The sequence below is a fragment of the Triticum urartu genome, chromosome 3A (assembly GCF_056163025.1).
Source record: "Triticum urartu cultivar PI428250 chromosome 3A, HENAU_Tu73, whole genome shotgun sequence".
In the NCBI taxonomy this organism is placed as follows: domain Eukaryota; kingdom Viridiplantae; phylum Streptophyta; class Magnoliopsida; order Poales; family Poaceae; genus Triticum; species Triticum urartu.
In genome coordinates this window covers 674184399-674208343 of record NC_141875.1, presented here as the reverse complement: position 1 = coordinate 674208343, position 23945 = coordinate 674184399, and the positions used below count along the sequence as shown (strand labels likewise).

At 46.9% G+C, this 23945-nt stretch overlaps 1 pseudogene; it reads right to left on the bottom strand.

Annotated features, from left to right (window-relative positions):
• Nucleotides 1-12897: 12897 nt before the first annotated feature.
• LOC147981397 (uncharacterized) lies at nt 12898-14622 on the bottom strand (annotated as a pseudogene).
• Nucleotides 14623-23945: the final 9323 nt, after the last annotated feature.

The following is a 23945-nucleotide window of genomic DNA, read 5'->3' as shown; positions in this document are numbered from 1 at the left end:
AGATGACAGTAGAGCTCATTTCGTTTCCTTGGGGATACAGAGCGGGTGTCGGGACCATGGTGTTGCCACCTTAGCCATGGCAGTCATTACAGCCACGCATCTCGTTGGCTCTGGGAGAGTTTTTCTCCGCATCGCCCCCCTCCTCGAGGGGAGCGATCTCCCAACCTCCATGTGCATCCACGACTACGTGGTTCTGTGACATGGGAGGCGTGTGATAGGGATCCAGGCCCTCTCAACAGCGATGTGGATCATCCTCGCCTCGTTCGATGATGACAAGGCACCCTTCGACCACAATGTCGAGGTCGTGGACACTGCGATCTTCCAAAACTACAAGATTTGTCGTGGGTTCATCCACGGGATACTCGTCGATGGGTCGGTGAGCATCGAGTATGACCTCGCCCCAGCAAGTGGCCAACTACGGGATCTGGCTCACCCGCCAATGTAAAATACCATTGTGATCGACCACCAAATCGACAGCCACGGGGGCTCTTCCAGTGCCTCAGCATTGACATCCTTCTGTCGTCACTCCGGGAGTGTCTGGTCTATTGCGAGCCATAGGCCCTAATCCGCACATGCAAAAAGGCTGCCGCTCCCGGAGCTCTTGCGATACCGACCATGGTGTGCGTCATATGTATGCTGGAATTGGAGCTAGGTGACGCTCAGAGTAACTTCGCATATTTTGCTCCTCACCGTACCCCTGGGAGAAGGTTGATGTGCCTACTACGTTGCTATGGAAAACGTTTGGACATGAAGCATGATATTTTGCATCAAGTCTAGTGTTTCAAATCTTGCCTTCTTTGGCATATATTTCTTTACCCGTGAGCCAAGGATTTCTTTACCCATGAGCCAAGGATACAAATACTGAGGTAATAAATATTTGGGATGCCTAAACCACTATAGTTGAAAGAATAAACTTCTAATGTAAACATTTTTTATCCCTAACATGCTGTTCTATTTGTTGCAACGTTTTTTTTGCAATTTAGTATTCCTTCGTCTTTTAATTTTTTTCATAACAAATGAATCTCTAATTATATTTTTTTCTCGAATACACATGAGTGTGCGTACTATATATTCAAGAAGAAAAGGAGGGAAGAGCCCCTCCACGTTGGTGATTACATGATTACATAACCCCAACTCCACCCATTCTAACACTTACAAACTAATTCCTCACGACATTTCCCACCTTCAAGGCCGCTAGGAAGCGATCTACATCTACTTTAAGCAACCCTGCAGCCTTCCACGCTGCGCACTCAACAGCTACCCTATGCACTACGAACGCGATCGACGGGGCATCCCCCTCAAACACTATGCCATTTCAATGTTTCCATAGCTCCCAAAGCACCAGGACGATCAATGCCCGTGTGTCCTTCTTTTCCATCGCGCTATCTGCTGTGATCACGCACCACTCTGCAAGACTTGATGTTGCAGTCGGTATCCATTGTGGCTTGCCCCAAGCCGTGCACACCCGCGTCCATACCTCGCTGGCGAAGACACACCGGAGCATTAGGTGGTTCATATTCTTCTCAACTTGGTCACAAAACGGGCATGCTTCCTCATGCTCAATCTGTAATTATTTGATTTTTTAAGAATGTCTCACACTTTTTTAATTACATGATTTTGTAATGCATGAATTTTTTAATTACATGAATATTTAACAGATCATTGAACACTTTTTAATAATCACATGACCATCTTAACAAAAATATATTGACTACATTATTACATACGGTTAGCTATATATGTAACGCCTGTGAGAACGGCGCTACGACACAACGCATAGCGCCTACGCGTTGGGCGCTAACTAAAGGTTTTGTTCTGTGAAATACTTTCATGAAGAGTGTAATTACTATTTGAATTTGTTTCACTTTTTGGTTATATTTTCCATTTTCCCTGCACATCAGTTTATGATGCCCTAGGGCAGCAAATTAAAACGCGTTGTCTCTAAATTGTATCCATTCTTCTCCGGCATTAATTATAGGGAGCAAAAGGGAAAGTCTTGAGGCTCGTCGTTTACAGCCGGTCACAGACAGTGGGTCCACTTTCCGTTTCCACTGGGCGACCCGCAGTAGCATCCGGTCAGTTTACAGCCGGTCATGTGCCCCTCCTTCCTTCGGCTATAAGAAATCACGGTCCGACGATCTGCCATGTTTCAGAGCTCAATTCGTTTCATGAGAGAGAGAGAGAGAGAGACGTGGTGCATGGTGTTACTGTTAGCCATAGTCTTTATCTTGCGTCGGTTAGGGGTGGCTAGCTGCATGCGTTGTGTTTGTTAGTAGCTACCTACATGCATGGAAGGAGACGGACGAGTCCGTGTGGCCGTTTCGTAAGGTTAGCTACATGCATGGAGACGTGGGTCCATGTGTGCATGCTAGTTAGTTGGCTTAGTGGCCGGTTGATCTTGCGTGTGTGCGTGAGTGTGCAGGTGTGTGTGCTAGACTGGTATAAAAAGCTCTCTACTGTACTGCTCAGGTGTGTGTGTCTCGAGTTGTTGCTCGAGGAAAAGACCGTCGTTGCGGCAGGCGTATGTGCGCCGGAAAAGCACCACCATGTCCTATATCTCCTCTTTCTTTTTATCTTTGTACGTGAGAGAGAGAGGGAGGGAGCTGGGCACAAGCGCAAAGAGCAAGCTAGGACTCGGCGCCAACAGTTCCCACCGTGGGCCCACACCGCGGAGGTCACGGAGACGGACGTCTACGGCTGCAGTAGAGTTCTCATGTGCGTTGTTCCCAGCCTGAAGCCAAGCCATCTCCCGAGCTCCCTACGCATCCACGCCACGTTCGACGACCGAGCGCCCCTCGACCACCACGTCGATCGGGCACGGACCCTGCCGTCTTCCGAAACTACGAGGCCTGCCGCAACCTCATCCATGGCATGCATGCTCGCTGACGGGCCTGTCACCGGCGAGGACGACCTCGCACCCGGTAACTTGGGGTACCATCTTCACCCGCAAAGGGACTTCACCGATGTCATCGGCCGCAAGATCGATAGCCTTGAGGGCGTCGTCCCGCGCTGCTTCGACATTGACATCCACCTGTCGTTGTTACTGGTATGTCAAGTTTTCAGTCATCCACAAGACTTAATCCGCGCCTACAAAGAGGCGGTACCCTGCTTGGTGCGCGCGATTGGCTGGAGTTGGAGCCTAGTGACGAGGAGATCGCCATGCTGCCGCGCTTCCACACCCACGCCTTCCACATCCTGTGCATCAAAACGTGGTTCTATCAAGAGTCAAAGTGCCCAATTCGCCTGCGTGAGGTGATGCATTACTTCGGCTTTAGATTCTGAGATTCGATAGCCGATGGTGCTTGACTCATACATCTCGGATGTAAAGATGTTGATAGATTACATAGCCGGCGTATAAATTTAGAGATTCTGTAGCTGAAGATGGTTTCAATTAATGAGCGGCAGTTCATAGATCTCGCAGTCCTAAGATGAGGGTTTCATATATAACATATCCGAAAATAAACAATTGAGTTGGCCTCGATATGTATGAGTGGAGGATTGTCACAAAATTTCTGTGATGGTCTTTTTTATCAACAATTTCTGGTTATTTTTTCAATTCTTTTTAAGAGTATCCAGTAGAACATGTATAGACGATACACACACCTATAACGCCCTGCAAGGATATCAAATATTTCATCGTCAAGCATCTCTTTACTTGTTTTGTTCCTCACGTTATATGTAGTATGATTTGACATTTTTGGGAGAGGGAGGTGATCTTGAAATGAGGTATTTGCTTCTCCACCTTTGCTCTTATGGGAGTATTTTTTCAAAGCCTCACTTGAATTGAGTGAATCCTTCAGCTTTGTGATCATTAGCTCGGCTTGAATCAGTTAGCTTAATCCAAATAAATTTGTGTTTGGCAAGTTTGGCTAGAAGTGTTCTAGTTGTGTCCAGACTTGCAAGTCCACGTGTGAGTCTAAAATAGTAGTACTAAGTTGTGCGGTGTTAGGAGTAGTCAAACTAGGAAAGTTTGCTACGGTGGTGGTGTGTTAACCGAGTTGGAGCTTTAGTATAATGTCCATGTACTAGTCGGTTTAGGAGATTAGCGTTTTGGGTCTTGCTGCCCAGCTGCGTCTATATAAGCAGTGGCAGGCATAGGGCTGCGAAGTTGTAACAACGTGAGAAGAGAAAATAGAAAAAGAAATAAAGAGAAAAGAGGGCACGACAAGGGCCCTTGGCTATCAGTTTTTATGCGCGTGTGTTCGTGAGATTTTATGTGATCGATCCTGTGGGCGATTTCCAACAGTTGGTATCAGAGCAAGGTTCGAGGAAAGCTACGCTTGCCCCGGGGTGGTGACCCAACTAGCGCCTCGGGGCGGGCGATAAAGTTGTCCGTGCAGCGACAAGGAGGAACAGGCGATATAGTCGCGGGGATGCAGCGACGAGGAGGAGCAGGCAATTGTCGCTCGAGTGGCGAGAAGGAGGATCGGGCAGTTGTCGTTTGGCGGAGCGGCGACAAAAGGCGGAGAGGACGCTGTCGCAAGCGAGGCGGCGGGTGATTGTCATTCGATGAAATGACCTGGAGGAGGTTGACGGGAGCGGTAATGCCGAGGTGCGGTGCTAGAAGATATCATCAAGACCGTCGTTCGGGGAGAGCAAGGAATAAGTGACAAAGTTGCGATATGTTGTCAAAGTGTGCACATGAGTTCTTGTAAGGTGCCTCCAAGAGCTCAGGTGTGTGAATCTTCTGCTAAAGTTGAGATGCATCACTGGCGGAGGAGAATTGCAAGTGAGAGCGGGCGGAAAAAGGAATGTGTGCCTTGCGTTTCCATTTGTGATCGCGGAGTTCCAGCGAGTTCATATACGGTGGAGATGAGTTGCACGTATATGAGGAGTTGTGTTGCCGCTGGACAGGAGGTGTCATTTGATAAGATGTTACATCGGCGACACTGAGAAGATGTGAAGATGTGACGAGTGAAGAGATGTGTCTTCCCGTGTGCAAGCAACCGACGAGAAGATGAAGATCAACGTGAAGATGGACGCGCCCCAGTTAAGTTGAGTTCCTGCATGAGGCTGTGCGTTTAGTCTGCATGTAGCATGCTAAGATGTGACAGCGTGGCTGGTAGTCCGGCTAGTCGCTGGTTAAAGTCTATGAGTCGGTATACAAACGAAGTTGCGGCCACGATGAAGTGGTGGCCATTGTTGCATGAAGAGAGAAGTTGTAATCCGGTAAGTCGCGTCACCGAAGGCAATGGGCATGACAAGATGAATAGAGAATCGTCTGCGTGTCTCGTCAAGTGAAGAATCGGATGTTTGGATTAGGGGATGAATGCTAGCTTAATTCAAATAAATTTGAGTTTGGCAAGTTTGGCTAGAAGTGTGCTAGTTGTGTCCAGACTTGCAAGTCCACGTGTGAGTCAAAAATAGTAGTACTAAGTCGTGCTGTGTTAGCAGTAGTCAAACTAGGAAAGTTTGCTACGGTGATGGTGTGTTAACCGAGTTGGAGTTTTACTATAATGTCCATGTAATAGTCGGTTTAGGAGATTAGCGCTTTGGGTCATGCTGCCCGGCTGCGTCTATATAGGGAATAGGGAAAAGTTTACCTTCAGTCGGCCGATTGCGAGGGCACATCCGCCGGCTCCGTGTCCGTCAGATCCTTGTTGATCAGATGGACGAGAGCACCCCCGTGTACATGTGTTTCTGCAACTGAGCCTTTGTTTCGAAAAAGAGAATTTTGCAACTGCCTGGCTTCTTGCAGCGGCCGTGACTCGTGCGGCCGGGAGGGCGATGGAGGCGAGGAATCTCGCCCGATCCGACGAGGATGGCGTGTGGGTAGGAGGCAGGGACGTCCGGGAGCAGCGGGGGCGGGGTCTCGTGGGACTAGGAGCGCGACGACGAGTAGGATTCCAGCCGAATCTCGCCGGATCCAACGAATATGACCCGCGGGACTAGGAGCGCGACGACGGGTAGGAGGCAGGGACGTCCGGGAGCAGCGGGAGCTCGTCTCAGCGAGGTCTGGCGGGGTTGACGGCGAGCTTCACAGCAACTACGGCGAGAGATACAGAGAAATGAAGAAAACAGAAGGAAGATGAGGATGGTGACAAGGTGACTTTGGTCGACGGTCCGGTGCTCGCCGCCGGCGACGCGAGGGTGTTTCTCCTATTTCTCGTTCTTCTTTTTCTCTTTCTCCAGTTCCGCACGGAGGGTGCAATGCCAGATGCCTGGATTCCAGTTCACAGTATTTCTACTCAAAAGACATGAGATAGCAGTTAGTAATATAGTGATCGAGAGAAGCTATGGATTCAGAGGGATTGACCAAAATTTCAAAGACAAAGAATAATCTAGTAATGTAGACTCTAACTGATTGTCAACAATCAGCCCGAGTCATGAATTTAAGATATTGGATCTAGATTTATGAAGAACGAAATAAACTAACCGTATAGACTTTAATTGATTGCCAGCAATCATTCAGAGTCTCGGAGGCAACACCTAGTATGTGCACTGAACGGGCCCCCACTGGAAGAAAACATATCAGGCGCTACTCAGATGACAAGTCAAAAGTTGAACGTCCGAATGAAAATGGTCGGCACTTATGGTGATACTTTTTGGGGGATGAGATTTCAGAGCCTCACTTGAATTGAGTGAATCCTTCAGCTTTGGGTTCATTAGCTCGGCTTGAGTCATGGCCTCTTCGCTGGTACTAACCCCATCCTCTAGAGTGCTGGCCAACGGATACAATACATAAGGAATAGGTAGAGGTGTTGAAGGTCGGGGCGTCGTAACCGCCAATGCACTTGGACTGGCTTGTACAATATCGGTCAGCGCTCGGACACTTGCATCCGACTAAATTTCCAGAAATTTTGGTACCATGTCATGATCGGTGTCCATTTTCACTGGATTTCACCTTGGACTAGGAGCATCTACGTCCATTTGAACATACTCTTCAGCATCATCCACAGTAATCACTTCTTCAGTGGCTACAAACAATGCAAAGCAACAGGTCATCAGTCCTTGCTCTGTCTTTTCTACTTTGATGATTTTACAAGAAATATAATACCTTTCGAACTAACAACAGCAACGTCAGGTTGTCCTTTGGCTTTACTTGCAGTCTGATTGGTAGCTTGACTGTTATGACGTGTAGAAGTAGCAACCCTACATCAGAAGAGGATATAAGATGGTTATAATGTCCGAATGATCAAAGCAAGATTCAGCTACAATACATACTTGGAGACAACAGGCACCACATTCTTTATGTTACAGCTACGCTAGGCTGGGCGTTGGGAGATCTCCAGCAGACAAGTCGACCGAAGCCAAATCAGGTCCTAGATCGCCCTGGGACACTGCCGCAATATTGCTAGAAGACAGGTTCATATCAGATCAAGGCATGGGAGGTCCAGACAGTACTGCAGCGATGTGGGGATGGACCAGGAGCTGATGGTGAGAGTGGAGGCCCAGAATCAGAGTGGGATACTATAGCAAATCTTAAAGATATGATCAAGCCCTCTAAATACCCACGGGCATGCAATATGCCCTTATAATAACACCATGAAATCTGAGTGGCTAGTGTATCCTAGGAAAACATGTCCGTTACCAAGAAGCAATCATGTACTCCCTCCGTCCGGTGAAGAGTGAACATCTAGAGATTTTAGGACAAATTATGGGGTCAAGTAAAAATGCATTGGAAAAAGGCAAGCCACCATCTCTAACCTATTTAATTAACCACACCCAATGAGCTAAGTGCATGTAGAAATTAAGAAGACCATGTGTAGATGGTTATTGGTCTTGATTACCGTGTGATGAGAGAGAAGTATTTTTTTCTACTTTAAAGTGCATTGGCAAGATAGAAGTACACTCTTTTATGGACAAATTTTGAAACCAAACGCACACACTTTACCGGACGGAGGGAGTAATACAAATAGGGCGCATCCCAGCGGCGATTAGCCTGAGATGGAGTAATACTTCTCGCCCGCTATCGATTCCCTCTCTCTATTCTCTGCTCGTCAGATATTTTCTTCACCATGAGCAGCATTCAGCAGTGCCAAAGATCTCTTCCGTCGACTCCGTCGGCAAGAACTCCGGTAGCTGGTCTTCTCCCTTCTCCCCCGTGGGCAACGATGCCGGCGAACTCCCTCCACCGTGAATACGTTACCAGTGTCCTAACCAAACGCGTCGTGGGTATAGCCATTAACTGGTAGGAGAATGGAGATTTAGTAATTGGTGCTCATCTTGGTCGTCATTGCCCTTGTCGCTTCCGCGGCCGCCGACCAAGTCCTGGCCGCGGCTGCCCTGGAGGGACGTGGAGGAGAACCCAGACGGACCGGCAGAGGAAAACTCAGGCACGGAGGAGAACCCAGGCAGGCCAGCGAAGAAGAATTCAGGCGTGGAGAACCCAGGCGGGGTGGCGCCATAACGCCCTGCAAGGATACATATATTGAGGTAATAAATATTTGGAATTCCAAAGCAACCACAGTTGAAAGAATAAACTTCAAACGTGAACATTTTGGATCCTTAACATGCTGCTCTATTCATCTTAATATTGTTATTTTATTTTATTTTTGCCTTTCTAGTGCTCCTTTAACTTTTTTCATAACAAGTAAATCTGACATTATATGATTTTTCTAAGAATGTGTCACACTTTTTTAATTACATGATTTCGTAATGCCTGAATTTTTTTAATTACAAGAATATTTTGAAAACCATTGATCGCGTTTTAATCACATGACCATCTTACTAAAATATATTGACTATCTATTACTTGATTTCACTTTCTAAAAACTCAAACATGTTTTAAAATGCATTCAACGCTTTTTTCATTTACATCAAAATTTCCATAAATGTATCATACTATTTTTTTATTACATCGATTTCTAGTAACGATTTTCTTCTAATGACAAAAACATTATGAAAATTGACGGACACTTTTTAAATTACATGAATTTCTTTGAAAAAATGTGAGAAACACTTTTGTAGTTACATGAATATTTTCTATTTTATCAATTGCTCCTCTTCAGCAATGAGGTCTATGAACTTATCAGCTTAGTAATCTAGCTAATATTCATATTACTAAATCTTGCTCTGATCTTATAAGTTGAAGTACCTCATCATCTCACAAAGATAACATGGGAACGTCAGTACATGAAGCCCTCATGCAGTAAAAAAAATCAAAGTACAGTTCTCTTTGTGCTGTTTGCGGTCTTTACCGACATTAATTAGCGAGCAAATATAAAAGTATTCAAACTCATTAATTAGGGAGTACATGGCTCTTGTCCACAACCACCAACAAAACGCACAGTGGAAAAACAACCTGAAAGCAAAGCAACGAGGACAAAATTCTTATCGTTCGCCACGCTCAGCCGGGTGGCCGCCAGGTCCAACCCTGTCGCCGGCGCGCCGAGGATCCCTCTAACATCCGAGATCCTCGCCATCCTGCGTGGCGATCTCGAGCCCTCCCCCGATGACCACTCCTACTTGGCCCTCCTTCTCCGCCTTTCGTAGCAGCAGCTCGACTCCATCTCCGCCAGCCACCCCTCCGCCACGCCACCGCAACGTCCACAGTCTTCCCTGCCCCTGCCGCCGTCCCGGGCGCCCTCTCACGTGTCACCGCCCCTTCATCTGCCCAGAGCGCATGCCAATCCGGCAATGGAGATGGTGCAACTGCGGGTCATATCCGCGGAGGAGGACATGCTCCACTATCGCCCGCTGGTGCGCCGCACGCGACTCACCTTTGAGGCGCTCTGGCGCCGCTACCATCGCACCACACTGACCACAACGCCGAGCACAACCCCGGGAGGCGCAAGCGCAACCGGGCCGACTTATGGGCCCTCAGCGCCATGATCACAGGGGGGCTCTACCGTGCATCTTTGTCGGCAACGCCTTCAACTACCAGGCCGAGCTCCTCGTCCTCGGCCCCACAACCAAATGTGGGCCGGCATTGGCTATGTGCCCACGCCTCGTTCGACGATGACCCTGCAGTCTTATGAAACTATGAGGCCTGCCGCGACCTCATCCATGGGATGCTCGCCGATGGGCCTGTCCCCGAGAACTGGGGCGGGGGGGGGGGGGCATCATCACCTGCAAATGGACTTCGCTGATGAGATCGTCCCCAAGATCGATAGCCTTGAGGGTGTCGTCCCACGCTTCAACATCGACGTCAACCTATCATATTTACCGGTATCTCTGGTTTTCAACAATCCACAGGCAGACGCTGTTGTAGGAGCTCTAGCGGTACCCGGCCTGGCGTGCGCGATTCGCCATTTGGAGTTGGAGCCTGGTGACAAGGAGATCGTGAGGCTGTCGTGCCTCCACACTAATGCCTAATTTGGCCGCGTGAGGTGATGGATTACTTCGGCTTTATATTCTAAGATTACTTAGCTGAAGGTGCTTGACTCAAAAATCTTGAATGCAAAGATGTTGATAGATTACATAGCAGATGAATAAATTTCATCCCCGCAAAAAAGAAACAAAGAATAAATTCCAATGTAATCAATATTTGGGAGGCGGGACTGGTTTTTCAGCACCCGGTTGTCTAGGCACCTGGTTTATCAGCACCTTCCGTGAAGCAACTAGCCCATAGAGGTTTTCACCAGGTCCTGTACCAGAAGTTTGATTAGCAGGCCCAGGAGAGCTACCCGTGGGAGCCTGGCAATATTTAAAACGAATCTGTGATATACTCACACTGTTCATTCATAGGCAGATTCCCCCTCGCCCGTTACCGCATCTTTCCGTTTCTTGGTGAACGCCCAGATAAAAGGGGGTCGGGACCCCCGGGTGCTAGCGCACCTTTCCGTCTCATCAACGGTGAATGTCCAGATAAAAGGGGGTCGGGACCCCCGGGTGCTACCGCACCTTTCCGTTTCTTGGTATCTGTGTAAGGTTACAAAGACCAAAGTGATCAGTTTGTAGTAGCCATACATGAATTTTAACCACTGCTGCATTATTGATTGTGGGAAAAATTGCAGAAGATGTGAGCAAATATCACTTATGCCGAATTCATCTAAATAATACTAGTAATTAGTAGCGTGTCAGCCTAGACAGCAAACCACTTGCTCTTATCTACATCAGATTTGTTAATTAGATGGGTAACATGGATTACTAAGAAGGTTGTCAGCAATTTAGATATCATGTTATATCAGAAAGAAGAATTCATATTTGGATCGGAGTGAGTAACTGTTAATTTTTTCTTAATGCCTAGCTTAATTCTAGATGGGTCATCAAAGTCCAGATTGCAAATCCCTCCGCTCGTCTCACTATTAGCGTCTTTGTCTGAGAATCTGTTTCAAAGCTTTTGCCAGTTGAGAAAATAAAATAAATTGTTTACTACTGTATTTCTACACTTAAATGCTTTCAACCTGGTAAAGGTGATTGTAGTTTTTGAATCTATAGGAATGTGGCCAAAGATATATAGTTATTGGAACCGAAGTGAGTAGTAACCAGTAATGCTATGTAGTATAGTGATACATCATTTTAAGCCAACACCATTGACTTTGGGTGCAATAAGATAAGGTAGTACATACTATCTACAAATGGCAGGTCCATATTACTATTTTGAAATAACTGACAGGACCAGCATAACATATCTGATGCCCTGTTTTCGAGTCAAACAAATAGTCAATGAGTCGTAACTAGAAGTCGACTCAAATACCTCGACTAGTCGATCGGCATGGCACGACTCGTCAAGAGTCGCTAACAGAATGACTCGTCGACTCATCAACTCAAAAACCTTGATCTGATGTGGATATTTATTTTAAGGAATGGTGATAAAAGCTCAGCTTCTAGTAACAAATTAGCAAGTTTGGATCTCTCGCCTGCTCACCTCGCTGGGCAAGGAAAACCTTGCCAGCGGATGGTAGCCAAATTGGCTTGCTCACACAAACAAGGAAAAAACTTGAAACTGCGGGTAACGAGATGAGTTGCCGAGGAACCAAACCCCTCGCTTCTTTGCTTTGCGAGGCCAGGCAAGCGCTTGCCCATAATCCAAACGTGCAGTAACCTTTGCTAGATTTACATGTCATGCCTGATTAGGCATAGCTTTGTTTTTCTTTTACCCATTTAATTTTTCCTGTCCCTGGCAAAGACCCACTCAGAGTGAGAAGTTCACAACCTTCGGGGACAGCAACAAATTCGAATAGGTTTAGTTTTGCTTGTCCCTGAGAAAGAGCCACTCAGAGTGAGAAGTTCAGAATTCAATGTGCACTCAATACAAAGTTCAGAATGTTGGGTAGTTGACGACAAAATTATGTACTAAGCTACATCATGGTCAACAAAAATCTTAAGATTCTTCCAAAATAGGTTTAGTTTGACTACAGCCTGGAAATTCAACAATATAGCAAGAATTCTAGTAGGAAAATATTGGTCATGATCTGATGGAAAACTCAATCAAACCACAAGTTTAGGAGCACACCAGGGGTGCTCAAGTAGTAAGCCACGAACGGCAGACTTAAGGGCGATTAATAGTCTTGGCAACAAACAGAATTATTTTGTTTTCTCTATTGAATAAAATAATGAAAAATAATGATGTTCATTAGATATGTTATGCTGCATATTGTGCAATCTATATAAAAGGAGTTCCATATAAAGAGCTCCATATTATTTGACGTCGTCGATGGAAGGCCATGAAGGATTCATAAATGAAACTAACATCTGTTTACATTCAGCCACCAATGACAAATATCAAGTGACAACAGCAATTAGTATTACCTAAAAGCAAATATATAAGGGACTAGGTCATTCATACAACTAGGCATTATCCAATGGATCGCTTGTCGCTTACAAAATATGTAAAGCTGACCAACATTGTTCAAAGCCACAAAAGGGCATGCACTTGAAGAGCACGTTTTGGAATGCTGCCACGGAACTAGACCATTAATTAGGCACACGCACGCACACCCAACGACTAGTTTTTACAAAGGCATTTGTGCCACCATGTCAAATGCATGAAGCAGCAAGGACTTTCAGCAATCATCCGCCAACCAAATCCGTTAAACAGGGAATATAAGGTAAACCACACATGAAATGTCCAGAATTGCACATAAGATGCGCTTCCCTGCTATCCATATCATACGATAGATTCACCGCCTTCCAATAAGTAACGAAAACCAAATTACGATCCGGATAAATTGCAAACATCTCATACTTAAAGGTCTTGTCCTCTTCGTCAAAATCCTCTCTCGCATATTCCCTTCCAAACATTTGGGGAACATCAATAGTATGCTTTAGGTTCCACACTTCACTAGCATAATCCTCATGTACCCTCACAAAGAGTTGGTAATAATAAGGAACCATATACCAAGCATGCAATTTCCCCTGAGAGTATCCAATTGAGCTATAACCAGACCTAGCTTCTTCCATTCCTTCCGGGAGAGCAATTTCCCCACAAACATCCCCCTTTGACACCACTGCAGCTATAATAGGTTCCTCGATCAGCAAATGCATAAAATGCATCATGCCATTCACGAAGGCACATTCCGCAGTAAAAGGAGGATACTCTCTGGTATCCCCCCACTCACGGCTGTTCCGAGTCCATCGCCCAGTTTCGGACGAGTATATCGCCACATCGTCATGCAACTTCACCGGGGGTGTAAACACCACAAAAGAGGAACGGAAGGGCTGCGTCAAAAAAGCCAGGAAGGGTTGTGCTAGTTTCACATGTGCAGATTCATCGTCCTCTTCACCTTGCCATACTATAGGCGGCAACACGGTCCACTGCCCGTCATAGGATTGCACACAATATAATTGCATTCCTCGTCTTCTTACGATTCCCAGCATTTGCAGAGGAGAAGGCTGCTGCTGCATTGTTTGAGCTTGACCCTAGCGTAGCTCCCGCGAAGGAAAGGGAGCGAAGCGTCAACCAGAGAGGCGGCCGTGGACAGATTGTTGAAACAGAGACCGCCGTCTGAGTGGCGGGTGTGGAAGAATCCGTAATTCTAGAGGTTGGACTTCACAAGCCGGAAAGGGCAATAGAGCCGCGGCTTTGTTTGCCTAGATCTGGATGGGCTTTACCACTTCTTCGAAAATTTTGCCCAAAGGTTGTGTATATTGGGAAATAGGGTAATAGAGTGGGGCGGCGGCTGTGTATATCAGGAAAAAACTTTTTCTAACAAATTACCTTATATGGATTCAGATCATTATCTGTCCAATTTTCTGTAGGGCATATGCAAAAGGCATATCCAAATGTCCGCGTATACCCACTTCCATTTTAGAGACACACAAAGGCAGCGCTTTCTTCAGCGTTTTTCAAACTAATTTTGTCATCTATTTTCAAGATTCAAGAATAAAACAACGGTAGATGTAGCGTGCCAAACAATTCACAATAAATTATACTACATATATAGCTTATCCTGGAGTGGGCCGACGGGAAGAAAATGTCAGCAAGCGCACCGCCCTACCAATCAAACCCTAGAAAAACGGTTACTTGGTCCAATAGTTCATCAAAAAAACGCTCCAAATTCCTCGTATAAAGGGGGTTGCAACTCCCCTGATACTTCCCCAATACCGCATGACCCATAATTTCACTCCATCGCCTTCACATCTTATGTCACCCGGCCCGCTCATCCCATCCAATTCTCTGTTGTGCCACCAAATCGCCGAGCGTCCCCAGTGACCACTAGGGCACTAGGCCGCCATATTCCTTCGTCTGACGACCCATGAGACCATTGAACCTGCGTCGGCGTACCATCTGGGCATTACCGCACGTGCCTAGGCGCGGCCGGTTAAATCCATGAGTAATCCACAAAGGGGAAAATTCAATTCCATGAGTTTAAATGGGACCGATAGTGGGTGCCACACCCTTACCTACAATGTTGCTACGCTGATCAAACAAACGGCCACAAATAGGATCAGCCAGGGCAACCCAACAGCCAGGTTGATAGGAAGTCCGACCACACCCCACGAGAAATGAACTCAAATATTAGAAATGACTACTCCCACTCGGAACCACTTGAGTACTAGGAAACCATGCGAACTGAATATGGATCTCCAACAGTGTATGAGTGTGGCGCGTCGTGCGGGTGCCTGGCGAACTTCCCCAACCGGATGACCCAGCGCGGGATGAGGCACCGGCTGGTGGTGTTCCGGTCCAACAAGACGGAGTGGACCTGATCCAGCTTGGCGCATTCCTCCGCGAGTTCACCGGGGACGCGCTCCCTGCAAATCACCCCCGCATTGCCAACGCGAATGCCAATGCCAATACCGGCGCATTGACGGAGGAGCGGGCCTGCTTCATCGAGCCATGGAAGTTTCCCCCGAGGTGGATTGAGTGGGGGTACGCCCCCACGGCGGCGCATCCAGACGACGGCAGGGAACCGCCCCGGTTCGTGCAGTGCCCGGCACCGACGTATGTGCTCGACGTGTCGAAGAGGAAGAACATCGCGGCCTGCATCTGCCACAGCAGGTTCGCGCCGAACGCCTTAGTCTAGCGCGTGGTCTGTGGCGACGAAGACGAGTCGTGCCCCCACCTGATGGTCTTCGCTATGGAGACCATCCGGCCGATGAGCGAGCTGAGCATCAATTACGGCGTCGATCACTGATCGATCGGCAACGTTTCCTGTATGTTTACCCTCATTTCCAATTGTCATGAAACTTTTGCCTTCATTTTCAGTTGCCATGAACCTTTATGTCATTGTTATGGATTGTACCATTGGATGGACGCAGCGCTAAGACACCTTAAACTGAACTGTTTGCTTGTATTTCTTGTGCCTGGTTTGCCGTGTTTGCACTTTGCAGTCCGCAAGTTATAGACTGAAACCATATTTTCATGAGTTGTGTCTGGGATCAACATCATAACCATGTATGTGAGCGTTTAGTTGACAATTTCATTCGGTTTAGTTTTCTGTAGTCGTTGCAAAGGTTCATGTAGCTGTACATCTAGGACGGCCTCTACAATGTCGTCTCGGCCACCTATGGCCCCGGCAAGTCCGGCCCCGACGTCTACCAGTTTAAGCGCGTGCGTCTGCCTGGCCAGGAAGCGGTCAGCAGCAACATCTGGCGCTCCGCTAGAGACCTCATCAACCAGCTCGATGCCGAGATCCGTCCGCCCGACTACATCACGCTGGACATGTCCAAGGAAATTCCCGTCCCCGTCAGCAACACAGTGGACCATGACGTCTATCACCTCGAGAGAGAGGGCGCTGGGAGCATGGTGCTGCCACCATGCCCTCACATCGCGTCTACGGCTGCGGGAGAGTTCTCCAGCGCGCTGTTCATCTAAAGTTTATTCTTTTAGTTACATTTTTTTGGAATGCATGAAATTTTTTTAATTTGAAGAATTTTCTAAAAACCATTGAACACTTCTTAATCACATGACCATCTTACTAAAATATATTAACTACTTATTACATGGTTACATTTTCTAGAAACTCAAACATATTTTAAAATGCATTTAACACTTTTTTTAACTACATTCAAATTTCTATAAATGTATCAAGCAGTTCTTTTAGTACATGGATTTCTAATAATTATTATTTTTCTAATGACACAAACGTTTATGAAAATTGACCAAGCACTTTTTAAATTACATGAATTTCTTTTTAAAAATGTGAGAAACACTTTTGCAATTACCTGAACATTTTGTAATCTATAAATTGCTCCTCTTCCGCAAGGAGAACTATGAACTTATCGCCTTAGTAATCTATGTCATATTCATCTTACTGACTCTTCCTCAGATCTTATAAGCTGAAGTACTCCATCATCTCACAATGATAGGATGGGGACGTCAGTATATGAATCCCTCATGCAGTAAATAAAAGTACACAGTTCTCTTCGAGCTGTTTGCCGTCTTTACCGACATTAATTATGGAGCAAATCGAAAAGTTTTCAAACTCATCATGCAAAACTTCGGGTTCCTAGTAGGAGGCCCTCAACAACATCCCTTCAATTTACGCCCATTGTTTTTGGCTCTACAGTCCACCATGGTGCGTATGAGATGACAGTAGAGCTCATTTCGTTTCCTTGGGGATACAGAGCGGGTGTCGGGACCATGGTGTTGCCACCTTAGCCATGGCAGTCATCACAGCGACGCATCTCGTTGGCTATGGGAGAGTTTTTCTCCGCATCGTCCCCCTCCTCGAGGGGAGCGATCTCCCGACCTCCATGTGCATCCACGACTACGTGGTTCTAGACATGGGAGGCGTGTGATAGGGATCCAGGCCCTCTCAACAGCGATGTGGATTGTCCTCGCCTCGTTCGATGATGACCAGGCACCCTTCGACCACAATGTCGAGGTCGTGGACACTGCGATCTTCCAGAACTACAAGATTTGTCGTGGGTTCATCCACGGGATACTCGTCGATGGGTCGGTGAGCACCGAGTACAACCTCGCCCCAGCAATTGGCCAACTAGGGGATCTAGCTCACCCGCCAATGTAGAATACCATTGTGATCGACCACCAAATCGACAGGAACGGGGGCTCTTCCAATGCCTCGACATTGACATCCTTCTGTCGTCACTCCGGGAATGTTTGGTCTATTGCGAGCCATAGGCCCTAATCCGCGCATGCAAAAAGGTTGCCACTCCCGGAGCTCTTGCGATACCGAGCATGGTGTGCGTCATATGTATCCTGGAATTGGAGCTAGGTGACGCTCAGAGTAACTTCGCATATTTTGCTCCTCACCGTACCCCTGGGAGAAGGTTGATGTGCCTACTACGTTGCTATGGAAAACGTTTGGAGATGAAGCATGATATTTTGCATCAACTCTAGTGTTTCAAATCTTGCCTTCTCTAGGCATATATTTCTTTACCCGTGAACCAAGGATTTCTTTACCCATGAGCCAAGGAGACATATACTGAGGTAATAAATATTTGGGATGCCTAAACCACTATAGTTGAAAGAATAAACTTCTAATGTAAACATTTTTTATACCTAACATGCTGTTCGATTTGTTGCAATGTTTTTTTTGCAATTTAGTATTCCTTCATCTTTTAATTTTTTTCATAACAAATGAATCTGTAATTATATGATTTTTTATGAATGTCTCACACTTTTTTAATTACATGATTTTGTAATGCATGAATTTTTTAATTACATGAATATTTAACATATCATTGAACACTTTTCAATAATCACATGACCATCTTAACAAAAATATATTGACTACATTATTACATATGGTTAGCTATATATGTAGCGCCTGTGAGAACGGCGCTATGACACAATGCATAGCGCCTACACGTTGGGCGCTAACTAAAGGTTTTGTTCTGTGAAATACTTTCACGAAGAGTTTAATTACTGTTTGAATTTGTTTCACTTTTTGGTTATATTTTCCATTTTGCCCTGCACATCAGTCTCGAAACTGTATCCATTCTTCACCGACATTAATTATAGGGAGCAAAAGGGAAAGTCTTGAGGCTCGTCGTTTACAGCCGGTCACAGAAAGTGGGTCCACTTTCCGTTTCCACTGGGCGACCCGCAGTAGCATCCGGTCAGTTTACAGCCGGTCATGTGCCCCTCCTTCCTTCGGCTATAAGAAATCACGGTCCGACGATCTGCCATGTTTCAGAGCTCAATTCGTTTCATGAGAGAGAGAGAGAGAGAGACGTGGTGCATGGTGTTACTGTTAGCCATAGTCTTTATCTTGCGTCGGTTAGGGGTGGCTAGCTGCATGCGTTGTGTTTGTTAGTAGCTACCTACATGCATGGAAGGAGACGGACGAGTCCGTGTGGCCGTTTCGTAAGGTTAGCTACATGCATGGAGACGTGGGTCCATGTGTGCATGCTAGTTTGTTGGCTTAGTGGCCGGTTGATCTTGCGTGTGTGCGTGAGTGTGCTGGTGTGTGTGCTAGACTGGTATAAAAAGCTCTCTACTGTACTGCTCAGGTGTGTGTGTCTCGAGTTGTTGCTCGAGGAAAAGACCGTCGTTGCGGCAGGCGTATGTGCGCCGGAAAAGCACCACAGTGTCCTATATCTCCTCTTTCTTTTATCTTTGTACGTGTGTGTGTGAGAGAGAGAGCGAGAGGGAGCTGGGCACCGGCGCAAAGAGCAAGCTAGGACTCGGCGCCAACAGTTCCCACCGTTGCCGCCCACCGCGGAGGTCACGGAGACGGACGTCTACGGCTGCCGTAGAGTTCTCGTGGCGTTGTTCCCAGCCTGAAGCCAAGCCATCTCCCGAGCTCCCTACGCATCCACGCCTCGTTCGACGACCGAGCACCCCTCGACCACCGCGTCGATCAGGCACGGACCCTGCCGTCTTCCGAAACTACGAGGCCTGCCGCAACCTCATCCATTGCATGCATGCTCGCAGACGGGCCTGTCACCAGCGAGGACGACCTCGCACCCGGTAACTGGGGTACCATCTTCACCCGCAAAGGGACTTCAGTGATGTCATCGGCCGCAAGATCGATAGCCTTGAGGGCGTCGTCCTGCGCTGCTTCGACATTGACATCCACCTGCCATTGTTATTGGTATGTCAAGTTTTCAGTCATCCACAAGACTTAATCCGTGCCTACAAAGAGGCGGTACCCTGCTTGGTGCGCGCGATTGGCTGGAGTTGGAGCCTAGTGACGAGGAGATCGCCATGCTGCCGCGCTTCCACACCCACGCCTTCCACACCCTGTGCATCAAAACATGGTTCTATCAAGAGTCAAAGTGCCCAATTCGCCTGCATGAGGTGATGCATTACTTCGGCTTTAGATTCTGAGATTCGATAGCCGATGGTGCTTGACTCATACATCTCGGATGTAAAGATGTTGATAGATTACATAGCCGGCTTATAAATTTAGAGATTCTGTAGCTGAAGATGGTTTCAATTAATGAGCGGCAGTTCATAGATCTCGCAGTCCTAAGATGAGGGTTTCATATATAACATATCCGAAAATAAACAATTGAGTTGGCCTCGATATGTATGAGTGGAGGATTGTCACAAAATTTCGGTGATGGTCTTTTTTATCAACAATTTCTGGTTATTTTTTCAATTCTTTTTAAGAGTATCCAGTAGAACATGTATAGACGATACACACACCTATAACGCCCTGCAAGGATATCAAATATTTCATCGTCAAGCATCTCTTTACTTGTTTTGTTCCTCACGTTATATGTAGTATGATTTGACATTTTTGGGAGAGGGAGGTGATCTTGAAATGAGGTATTTGCTTCTCCACCTTTGCTCTTATGGGAGTATTTTTTCAAAGCCTCACTTGAATTGAGTGAATCCTTCAGCTTTGTGATCATTAGCTCGGCTTGAATCAGTTAGCTTAATCCAAATAAATTTGTGATTGGCAAGTTTGGCTAGAAGTGTTCTAGTTGTGTCCAGACTTGCAAGTCCACGTGTGAGTCTAAAATAGTAGTACTAAGTTGTGCGGTGTTAGGAGTAGTCAAACTAGGAAAGTTTGCTACGGTGGTGGTGTGTTAACCGAGTTGGAGCTTTAGTATAATGTCCATGTACTAGTCGGTTTAGGAGATTAGCGTTTTGGGTCTTGCTGCCCAGCTGCGTCTATATAAGCAGTGGCAGGCATAGGGCTGCGAAGTTGTAACAACGTGAGAAGAGAAAATAGAAAAAGAAATAAAGAGAAAAGAGGGCACGACAAGGGCCCTTGGCTATCAGTTTTTATGCACGTGTGTTCATGAGATTTTATGTGATCGATCCTGTGGGCGATTTCCAACAGTTTCCAACTAGCGCCTCGGGGCGGGCGATAAAGTTGTCCGTGCAGCGACAAGGAGGAACAGGCGATATAGTCGCGGGGATGCAGCGACGAGGAGGAGCAGGCAATTGTCGTTCGAGTGGCGAGAAGGAGGATCGGGCAGTTGTCGTTTGGCGGAGCGGCGACAAAAGGCGGAGAGGACGCTGTCGCAAGCGAGGCGGCGGGTGATTGTCATTCGATGAAATGACCTGGAGGAGGTTGACGGGAGCGGTAATGCCGAGGTGCGGTGCTAGAAGATATCATCAAGACCGTCGTTCGGGGAGAGCAAGGAAGAAGTGACAAAGTTGCGATATGTTGTCAAAGTGTGCACATGAGTTCTTGTAAGGTGCGTCCAAGAGCTCAGGTGTGTGAATCTTCTGCTAAAGTTGAGATGCATCACTGGCGGAGGAGAATTGCAAGTGAGAGCGGGCGGAAAAAGGTATGTGTGCCTTGCGTTTCCATTTGTGATCGCGGAGTTCCAGCGAGTTCATATACGGTGGAGATGAGTTGCACGTATATGAGGAGTTGTGTTGCCGCTGGACAGGAGGTGTCATTTGATAAGATGTTACATCGGCGACACTGAGAAGATGTGAAGATGTGACGAGTGAAGAGATGTGTCTTCCCGTGTGCAAGCAACCGACGAGAAGATGAAGATCAACGTGAAGATGGACGCGCACCAGTTAAGTTGAGTTCCTGCATGAGGCTGTGCGTTTAGTCTGCATGTAGCATGCTAAGATGTGACAGCGTGGCTGGTAGTCCGGGTAGTCGCTGGTTAAAGTCTATGAGTCGGTATACAAACGAAGTTGCGGCCACGATGAAGTGGTGGCCATTGTTGCATGAAGAGAGAAGTTGTAATCCGGTAAGTCGCGTCACCGAAGGCAATGGGCATGACAAGATGAATAGAGAATCATCTGCGTGTCTCGTCAAGTGAAGAATCGGATGTTTGGATTAGGGGATGAATGCTAGCTTAATTCAAATAAATTTGAGTTTGGCAAGTTTGGCTAGAAGTGTGCTAGTTGTGTCCAGACTTGCAAGTCCACGTGTGAGTCAAAAATAGTAGTACTAAGTCGTGCTGTGTTAGCAGTAGTCAAACTAGGAAAGTTTGCTACGGTGATGGTGTGTTAACCGAGTTGGAGTTTTACTATAATGTCCATGTAATAGTCGGTTTAGGAGATTAGCGCTTTGGGTCATGCTGCCCGGCTGCGTCTATATAGGGAATAGGGAAAAGCTTACCTTCAGTCGGCCGATTGCGAGGGCACATCCGCCGGCTCCGTGTCCGTCAGATCCTTGTTGATCAGATGGACGAGAGCACCCCCGTGTACATGTGTTTCTGCAACTAAGCCTTTGTTTCGAAAAAGAGAATTTTGCAACTGCCTGGCTTCTTGCAGCGGCCGTGACTCGTGCGGCCGGGAGGGCGATGGAGGCGAGGAATCTCGCCCGATCCGACGAGGATGGCATGTGGGTAGGAGGCAGGGACGTCCGGGAGCAGCGGGGGCGGGGTCTCGTGGGACTAGGAGCGCGACGACGGGTAGGATTCCAGCCGAATCTCGCCGGATCCAACGAATATGACCCGCGGGACTAGGAGCGCGACGACGGGTAGGAGGCAGGGACGTCCGGGAGCAGCGGGAGCTCGTCTCAGCGAGGTCTGGCGGGGTTGACGGCGAGCTTCACAGAAACTACGGCGAGAGATACAGAGAAATGAAGAAAACAGAAGGAAGATGAGGATGGTGACAAGGTGACTTTGGTCGACGGTCCGGTGCTCGCCGCCGGCGACGCGAGGGTGTTTCTCGTATTTCTCGTTCTTCTTTTTCTCTTTCTCCAGTTCCGCACGGAGGGTGCAATGCCAGATGCCTGGATTCCAGTTCCCAGTATTTCTACTCAAAAGACATGAGATAGCAGTTAGTAATATAGTGATCGAGAGAAGCTATGGATTCAGAGGGATTGACCAAAATTTCAAAGACAAAGAATAATCTAGTAATGTAGACTCTAACTGATTGTCAACAATCGGCCCGAGTCATGAATTTAAGATATTGGATCTAGATTTATGAAGAACGAAATAAACTAACCGTATAGACTTTAATTGATTGCCAGCAATCATTCAGAGTCTCGGAGGCAACACCTAGTATGTGCACTGAACGGGCCCCCACTGGAAGAAAACATATCAGGCGCTACTCAGATGACAAGTCAAAAGTTGAACGTCCGAATGAAAATGGTCGGCACTTATGGTGATACTTTTTGGGGGATGAGATTTCAGAGCCTCACTTGAATTGAGTGAATCCTTCAGCTTTGGGTTCATTAGCTCGGCTTGAGTCATGGCCTCTTCGCTGGTACTAACCCCATCCTCTAGAGTGCTGGCCAACGGATACAATACATAAGGAATAGGTAGAGGTGTTGAAGGTCGGGGCGTCGTAACCGCCAATGCACTTGGACTGGCTTGTACAATATCGGTCAGCGCTCGGACACTTGCATCCGACTAAATTTCCAGAAATTTTGGTACCATGTCATGATCGGTGTCCATTTTCACTGGATTTCACCTTGGACTAGGAGCATCTACGTCCATTTGAACATACTCTTCAGCATCATCCACAGTAATCACTTCTTCAGTGGCTACAAACAATGCAAAGCAACAGGTCATCAGTCCTTGCTCTGTCTTTTCTACTTTGATGATTTTACAAGAAATATAATACCTTTCGAACTAACAACAGCAACGTCAGGTTGTCCTTTGGCTTTACTTGCAGTCTGATTGGTAGCTTGACTGTTATGACGTGTAGAAGTAGCAACCCTACATCAGAAGAGGATATAAGATGGTTATAATGTCCGAATGATCAAAGCAAGATTCAGCTACAATACATACTTGGAGACAACAGGCACCACATTCTTTATGTTACAGCTACGCTAGGCTGGGCGTTGGGAGATCTCCAGCAGACAAGTCGACCGAAGCCAAATCAGGTCCTAGATCGCCCTGGGACACTGCCGCAATATTGCTAGAAGACAGGTTCATATCAGATCAAGGCATGGGAGGTCCAGACAGTACTGCAGCGATGTGGGGATGGACCAGGAGCTGATGGTGAGAGTGGAGGCCCAGAATCAGAGTGGGATACTATAGCAAATCTTAAAGATCTGATCAAGCCCTCTAAATACCCACGGGCATGCAATATGCCCTTATAATAACACCATGAAATCTGAGTGGCTAGTGTATCCTAGGAAAACATGTCCGTTACCAAGAAGCAATCATGTACTCCCTCCGTCCGGTGAAGAGTGAACATCTAGAGATTTTAGGACAAATTATGGGGTCAAGTAAAAAATGCATTGGAAAAAGGCAAGCCACCATCTCTAACCTATTTAATTAACCACACCCAATGAGCTAAGTGCATGTAGAAATTAAGAAGACCATGTGTA